Raw genomic sequence first — 9,247 nt, forward strand, 5'->3', positions numbered from 1 at the left:
ATTGAAGAGCACGTCACCAGGGCCAAGAAAATGTAATGAGCACAAAGATGTGCAAAGACAAGTTGTTTTGCTTGAACTGAGTGAGGAGACCACTGGAGTCTTAAAACATTGCTTTCACTGCCATGGCAGTTCATGATGCCTTCAGAATTTGCTCCAGATAACATATGCCAAGGAGCAGTGGCCTGCTGTGCCCTGTGCATTGAAGTGCTCTTCAACATTCCTGGCAGGTAAGTCCAACAGCTTCAGTGGCCAGAGAAAACAGTCATGATAAAGTTCCATTCTGTGGACATAATGGCTGCAGCAAGCAAAATCAGAGCACAGGCAGACTCCAAAGTCTTATCTGCAATTTACCACTCTGTGGGATGGGTGGTGATTGGTTGGTGCAGACTTGTAATGCCCAAGGGCCTGTTTTCTATGACTCTATGATTCTACCTCTGTCAGCCTGTTTATCTTCTTACTCAGGTCCCCATTCTTATATAAAATTCTTCAAACTAGTTACTGTCTTAGAACATGACAACAATTTCAGACCTTCATCCAGCTAATATTAACCCTTTGATTGAAGAAAATCAAGTAGGAACAATGATACTCTTTCTACTCTTAAACAAGATATAAAATAAACACAAACCTAATGTTCCCTAATGCTCAGTGAGTTTTATTTTCTCCAGATCCACTGTTTCTCCTAAAAGCAACCTAGGAGGCAGTACTGACCGTTAGAGGGGTTCATGGATCTTAAGGGGACCTCCTCTCATGCCAACTTGGTCCTCGGAAAGAGTATTGCTGCTAGCTTGTCCAGACCCTTCTCATGCAGAAGCTTGATGGTGCCCCTTGTCTGCTACTGATGTGGTGCTTTGCAAAGCCTGAGGTCTGGCAAGAGCAACTGACCTGAGAGGTTGGACATGGACTGTAGCTGAAAATATGCCTGAAATCTGTCTCAGGGACTTCAGTCACCTGCTGAAACTCTATTTTTTCTCAGTCTATAGCAATCTGCTGGAAATTCCAATGGGTTAAAGGTGTGAAAAGATTGAATGCTCATTATCCAAATTCCTGTAACAGAAAACAGAAACTCTTGACTTTAAACCAAAACAGGCCACTTCGATATAGATGAGCTGCTTTCAGTGGCCATCGGGACAGTAAAGTGGTATTTTATTGAGTAATCAATGCAGTCTCACTTCAGCTTCAGGAGTGGGTTACATCCCAGGCAGTATTTCCTTCTGATTTCTATCAAGTTCACTGCAAACTAATTAGAACTGACATCTCAAATGAAGCTATACCTTAAAACCTCTGATTAGCAATAGAAGTCAATAATTTACTCATTTTAAAATGTAATCATTATAACAATAATTGGAGTTTAGTCGAGATGTTATCATGAGGAAGGAACATAAACATTTTGCTTTGAAAACTACCAGAACGTGTTTTGTACCGCCTTGAAAATAAACATCGGCTGGACAATTTTGCCAAGTTTGCTCAGCCTTTCAATGGCAGTGACACATCTCTAGTGTTACCAGATAGGTTGTGTGCTGTACAAGATCATTGTTCTGTTCAATGTTACTTTTGAATTCAAGTGAATTGAAAGGCACAGCAGTAATGTGAACCAATTTCAGATGTCAATTCTTGCAGCCAAACTGCCGACAATTCTTTCAGTAACCACATAACACCTATGTCAGAAGCAAGCACTCCAAAACTACCTCAGAGGGGCTGGGTAGGTAGCGTGGGTGGTGGCAGCAACTACATACCAGAGGAGGGAATGGATGTGGACAGGTTTCAAGAAATAGCAGTGAAAGTTTCCTAAGAAGGAACTCTGGAGTGCAAAGATTGATGGTTCAAGCTCTGCCAACAATATTTGAAGCTGGGTTGGAGGGCAGGTTGGAAGGGTCCTAAGATCCCTTTATAGTTTCCAACACCTCAAATTAGAACATCTTTTAATCTCAGTAAGTCAAAATAAGTTCATACAACTGGTTCTCATATTAAACCCTTACAGTCTTCCTATCATTCCAGTGAAACTATGCTTCAAACCTCCAAGATCAATACACCTCTTCCTGAGGTTTACTGCTCAGGACTCAATGTTTATTCCAGATGATGTCTGAGCAACTGAAACTTTACTTTCTCTCTTTTGTACCCCAGCTCCTTTGAGTTAAGGGCCAACATTTGATTTCAGTTGTTTTTGTGCGTGCACATCTGCTTACTCTGTTTATTCATAACACCTAGTACTTCACAATTAAATTATTTCTAAGATCCAAAGTGAATGGCCTCAAACTTCTCCTCATTGATCTCCATCTGCCACAGTTTTCCAACTCAATTAAGCTATCCAGTTTGATGGCCAGACCATACTAGCTTTCTATTGGTGAGATGTCATGTAGTCTCAGTGTTGACTGCTAACTTTAGAGGGCAGGATATTCAGTGGATGTCACCTGCATTTATGGCTTGTACCTCTTAAAGGAGAAGTTCCACTTCAATTCCATTGAAAGTCATTGGTCCTAAATATTAACTTCCTGTTTTGTTTGCCACAGAACACCCTGAACGCTTTCATCATTTTCTCTTTTACTTTTATCTCTTTTTAGTATAAGTTTGTGAGAAATGCAGTTTTAGGTTCTTTTGAGAAGAGTCGGGGCTTCCTGTTCTTTCCGACCATTGTTCTGGAACAAATAAGAGTCCTGAGAATGCTTCCTTCTAAAAACAAACAAAGACAACGGAGAGAGTTTGAAGGTTTGATCAGTATTTGCAGCATTACATTGAAGATCTGAGTGTAGAAAATAGGGATGATGAATGTGACTTACCTCGACAGTGGGGATGGCGAAAAAACACCACTGGTCACCTGCAAGCATGAGTTTTGAGGATGTGCCTTGAGCCTTATGTGCAGGAGATGGCCCTAATCCTCAAGCAGCTAACCTCATCAGGGATATATTAAGGAAGTGGCAGCTTTTACATTGTTTGTGTCTGCCTTCATCTTCTATTTTCCAGAGGGAAGTCCCCAACCTGATCAAAATTTTCCATTTGTTGGATTTCTCAAATATCCCTGCGTTCTTGTGGATCATTTCTTCATTTTCTCCAATACCCTTTGTAAGGGATATTGAAATACTTAAAATAAATACAAGCTATATTCTTCTTAGTGGGGCCCAATGATTCATCCTCTTATGGCCTAAGAAGTGTAACCATTCAACTCTTCACCCGAAGGAAGTGCACACAAAATAAAAATTGGCCCTATGTTTTGTTTCTCTTGCTGTGTCTTGGAATTCAAGTGGTCCCTCTATAAAACTAAACCATAAGCAGACCCTTAAGGGCAGAAGTCAGTGGAGAAGATGGAGCAGTGTGGGACTGGCATCTATTTTAAATATTTTTCTGAAGCCAAACAGAACTCAAAAAGTATTCGGAAAAGCTTACCTACTTAATTGTTTCCAAACTGGACTTTGAAGAAATTTAATCAGATTTTTCAATACCCCATTTCTGTTGGCTAAATATTCACTCTATCTAATGGAACACTGGAATTTCATTGGATCCCTTCAGAAGCAGCAGCCCAATTCACACATTTAAGTCAACACCTGTTTCCTGGTCTGCTCCAAGATCACAACAGACAACAGTAGTGATGGAGTGATAGGTTCTCGGCCCACTAACAATCCCTGTTTAAAAAAGGTGAGCAAAAATCAATCTCATCCAGTCTTCTCCCAACATTTTTCAGACTCTTAAAACTCAGACTTGACTTTAACCAATTCCCATGTATTGATTTATTGCCTACTTTCTCCAATTCTTCCAAACAAGTTGGTATGCCCCGTGGTGGGCTGAGTTTTTCACTTTTATTTTCAGTAAAAGTAATCTAGATGCTTTGTGATAATGAGGTGGAATATCCTCTAGGCACCAGATGTTGAAAATCACGAATCTACTCTTTTCAAGCACATTGTGATTTCATGGTAGCAAGCACACAGAGGAAATCTTCCCCACAATAAGATGTCTTCAACCAACTAAGTTGCATTTGATTTTGCTGAATCATATTTCCAATGAAATACCACAGTCTAAAAGCTAAACATATCCATCATATGTTTTCTCATTTATTTATGATCCAACCTGTTCCAAGAAGACTGCAGTCTCAAAATGAGATTATGCACCATTCAGGATGATGAGAGTGACTTTGGAATGTGCCACCTGTGAGAAAATGCAGAGATACCTATTAATATTTTGTGGGACTTCTACCAAATTTTCCTCACTTTAGAATAACAGCTATATACACACTTACACACATACCAACATTGTTTATTCATTGAGAAAAGTACAAATGGATCTTGAAAAAGCAAATGCACTCTCACCCATACAAAATTTTATGCACAATCTGATTTACATTTTGTTTTAGAATTTTGGTGCTTATGGTAAATATTGTTTTCTATGCATTCAAATGATGTGTTCTATTAATTTTAACAAAATTGAAGTGCCATAGTAGCTTCGGCAATGAAGGAAGAGAATTTTCTTTAATTCTTGTGATACAAATACACATTGAAATTCAGTGCAGACATATTCCTGTCAAAACAAACATGGATATTCTCTTCCTAACAAAATATAATCAATCAAAGCACCTTGGCCTCCACCAGCACTAAACACGACACCACACATTTTATTCCTACTGATATTCAATATGATATTGAAATTGATGCTCTTTGCCCACCAGTCAGACATGAAGTTTGCGCATTTGGCCTTCATCTATAGGGATAATCCAAAGTGTTTCTGTTCTTAGAATAGAACCCACAACTCTTAATGACAATGTGAATGAAATGTTTTGACTTTATTTTCTCTTGTCTTGTTATAGACCGGTTGTCTACTTGCCTTACGTAACTTGGGAATAAACACTTAGAAATACAGAAATATACTCCACCTCCTAGAATTGCAAACAAGCCCAAAAGGATTATAGTTTATAGTTTTATACCAGTGAAAAACAACTGCAAATAAGGTCTTCAAACCAGCAGCATTTTGAATGGGACCCCTTCCAAAGTTCTGCAAAACCTGAAGCCATATATCCAAATATCAGAAGCTAAAAATCCATTTTCAAGTATATAACATTTTTTGAGGACAACTTTGTTTACCATAGCATCTATTATTAATAATTTCACAGTATCTGCATTTAGCAAAGTGTTTTCTTTAAGCAAATGATGTGTAATTCTTTCTTCCATCACAGGATTTTTCTGTACAATACTGTACATTTCTCAAGTGATTTCAGTGCAAGAGCACTATGCTACAAATTCTTTTCTCTGAAACAAACTGTTTGACTAAACAAGTGGGTGTTTAGATCACCAGAACATATTTATGTGCAAAAGTCCAGAGAATTTTTCATATCACTACAACAATATTGCCATCTACTGATGAGCGCTATAAATATAACTGCAGGACTTAGTGCCCAACTTTGCTGCATATATATCATTTGCCTGTTTCTTGTCAGCATGTGATTGGAAATCATTCAGCCAGTCTCTGTTTAATAATGTGAAACTGCAAAGAAACAGAATCTAATTCCCCTTCAAAATTTTGAATTACCAGGGGCCACATTTTTGTTGGCATAGGGGCATGTACATATATAGACAAGTAAAATTGCCTATCATATTTTGTTTCATCCATGCAAACATAACATACATGTACATGCTTCAGGAATGTGTAAAAATGGCTTAAGAGACAATAAGTCTAAAGATTATGCCTGTTCTGCATTCACAGTTTGCTTGTTATGTTTGAGGCAACAATTGTACTATAACTGCATACGTTTCAAACATTTGCAATCACTCAGGCGAAAACACCACCTCAGACATACTGCGACAATGTCTATGAAGAAAATCACTCTTTGGATTTCTTTTTGGCTTTTACAAACTGGGGATATTATGCACGTCCCAGATACTGCAGCTATCAGTAGCTCTTAGAATCACTGCAGACAATGTCAGTGAGTCATTTGTCTGACTTTAATAATTCATTTCCCTTCCATAAAACTGTCAGCTCTGGTGTCTAGAGGATTGTCAGTTTTGGACACGTACACATTGCATTGGAAAGGTGATCCTCTTGGAGATTGTTTATAATCAAGTGTTGAATTCCTAATTGTAACATGTCAGACTTGGGTCAGGCACTTCAATCTATTTCCAGAGATGTCTAGTTTTTACATAGTTATGAATGACGGACTCTATTGTTCCGCCATATTGTCTTACAGCACCATTTGTAAATGATAGCCAGATTTCACATTTCAAATTTCACATATATTAACAAGTGTGGTTACAAGATTGGACGTGTTATACACATTTTCCTAATGCATTGTGATATCTACATTACAATACACACGCAAAAAAATCACATGAATGTATACATAATAGAGTGTGTAATCTTCTCTGTGATATTAAGGCCTAGAGATTGGATCACATGCAAGATGTCACTGAAACACTTACTGAACACATCTAATGAGACCAACGTCAAGCCCAGACTAGGGCAAGCAGCAGGCATTAAATCACAACCCCAGAAGTAGCTCGCCATTCATGGAGCAAAGCAAATTCACCCAGCCAGAATCCCCAAGCATGTCTAAGGCGGGGAGCAATTTGGTAAAAGTGGCCGATAATTTTAAAGCGCACCCAGGGGGATCTACTTTTGTCCTTCCGTCTCTATGCTGAGTTCACTTAAAGTTCAGGTAAAACATAAATTTAACCTTCGGCTGGCAGCCTCCAGTGTTTGTTTAATGGACCATCCATTTTTCTGAAGTTCACCTGAGAAAACTGGTCACTGAATGTGCTGTGCATGCTGCTGGCAGATGCCAACTTATTTTACATAACTTGCATAGGCCATGGGTACAGCTCCAGGTTTAGATGAAATCCTGGATGGCCAGGGGCCAGCTGAACTAATGAGCCATGTGACACACTCGAGGCCGTAATCACACATCACAATGGGTCCCACACCTTTTTTTTCCACCCAAAAAGCAGACAGAACAGTCTACTTTTTAAACTACTACTTTTCCCAAGCATACATTTATCCTAAACACAGTTCCTAGGGTTTTTTTTGCAATTTTATGTTTTGTCTCCACACAGATTGAGTGTAATTTAATTGACAGGAAAAAAATAATGCTTTAAAAGTTGACAACCACCCTTCCGCTAGAGTAATAAATCAGCAATATGGGAAAATTATTCACATAACAATTTTATCATAATGTAAATCGCCTGTCAGAATCTAATAAATCAGATGCATTTCCAATGCTGTCAGTACTACTCCAGTTAGATTTGTCTCTTCCATTTACTTGTGTTCCACTTCCAGTTTTCTTAATGTACTATCTTTGAAAGTAAACAAGTAATGTATTAAAGTGAAATGTTATGTGAGCTCTGTATTAATAAGGATGCCATAAAATGTATGCATGACATATTATTGTACTGGAGATCATTAAAGGGATGGAAGAGGGATTTAATAATTTTTATATACAAGTTATCTCCTCTATAATATCACTCAATAAAAACTGCTATTCTGTGAAAGAAGGTTAGAATTTGTGTAATGTGATTCAGTATTGTGCACAGCATCAAGTACTTAATAGTCCTTACAAATGTCAAAGGGACAAAATCAATATTGGACCAAAGGTCTAGTCAATTTAAGCGGACAAAGCAATGACGGAGGTTGAATTAGCTCTCTTTGCTATGGATTTGTACTTATTAATTACAGTATCAAAGGATGGGGTTGACAATTCCGGACAAAGATGAGAAGGAATTCCTCCACCCAGAAGGTAGTGAATCTTTGGAATTCTCTGACCACAAAAGCTGCCAAGGCCCAGACACAGAGTATATTCAGGCAGAGATTTTAGGTACTAGGGAATCAAGGGTGGTGCAAGAAAGTGAGGCTAGGCTAAAAGAAATAAAAGCAAAAAAATGTTCAAAAAATCAGGTCAGGCAGCATACGTGGAAAGAGAAGTGGTTAACATTTCAGGTCCAGGATCGTTCCTCAGAACGGAGAAAGAATGAAACAAGTTAGTCCAGGAAGCAGAGAGTTGGGAGAGGGTGATGGGTGGAAGAAAGGGAACTTCTCTGAGAGAGAACCCTTTATGGAGCAGCTAAAATCAGATTAAACTGCTTTGTCTGTGTAATATGTCGTCAATATTGCATTGTCTGGTGGAATGTTGTATCGTCTGACCTACTGGGTCATGCCCAGCAGGCCAGAGGTCACCAAAAAAAAGGGAAATAAAGGATGACAAGCAGAAATGGCCAGTTTTCATAAACAGAAAAAAGAGTAAACTATCAAAAATTGGAATTTGATATTGAGACCTAATGTGCCCGGACAGAAAATAAGTTGTTGATCCTCCCTGTGTTCTACATTTCCACCTTAAAAAAGAGAGACAAAAAGAGACTTAGAAGTATTTTCAAAAACAAAAAGAGGTAAGAAAGGATCTTATAAAGGAAATTGCTGGAGAAACTCATTGGGTCAGGCAACATCTGTGGAGGGAAATGAACAGTCAACATTTCGGGTTGAAACCCTTCATCTGGACTGAAAGATAGAGGGGAGATAGCCAATATAAAGAGGTGAGGAGAAGGGGTGGAGCAAGAGCCAGCAAGTCATAGGTGGATCCAGGTGAGGAGGGGGGACAGGCAGGTGGTGGAGGGAAGAGTGGAAATAGCGACAGAGGCTGGGAGGTGACAGGTGGAGACGACAAAGGGCTGAAGATGATAGAATCTGATAGGAAAGGAAGGTGGAGCATGGAAGTAGGGTGGGCAGGTAGGAGCAGTGGGGCGAGGGGACCCATTAGGAGGAGCGTGTGGGTGACAGGCAAATGGAATGGTATTATTATTGGTATTGGTTTATTATTGTCACTTGTACCGAGGTACAGTGAAAATCTTGTCTTACAAACCGATCATACAGGTCAATTCATTACACAGTGTAATTACAGTGAGTTAGTACAGAGTGCATTGATGTAGTACAGGTGAAAACAGTAACAGTACAGAGTAAAGTGTCACAGCTACAGAGAAAGTGCAGTGCAATAAGGTGCAAGGTCACAAACAAGATAGATCATGAGGTCATAGTCCATCTCATTGTATAAAGGAAACCGTTCAATAGTCTTATCACAGTGGGGTAGAAGCCGTCCCTAAGTCTGGTGGTACGTGCCCTCAGGCTCCTGTATCTTCTACCCGATGGAAAAGGAGAGAAGAGAGAATGTCCCGGGGTGGGTGGAGTCTTGATTGTGCTGGCTGCTTCACCAAGACAACGAGAGGTAAAGACAGAGTCCAAGGAGGGGAGGCTGGTGTCCGTGATGCGCTGGGCTGTGGCCACAACTCTC

Source organism: Pristis pectinata, chromosome 6, assembly GCF_009764475.1.
Source record: "Pristis pectinata isolate sPriPec2 chromosome 6, sPriPec2.1.pri, whole genome shotgun sequence".
In the NCBI taxonomy this organism is placed as follows: domain Eukaryota; kingdom Metazoa; phylum Chordata; class Chondrichthyes; order Rhinopristiformes; family Pristidae; genus Pristis; species Pristis pectinata.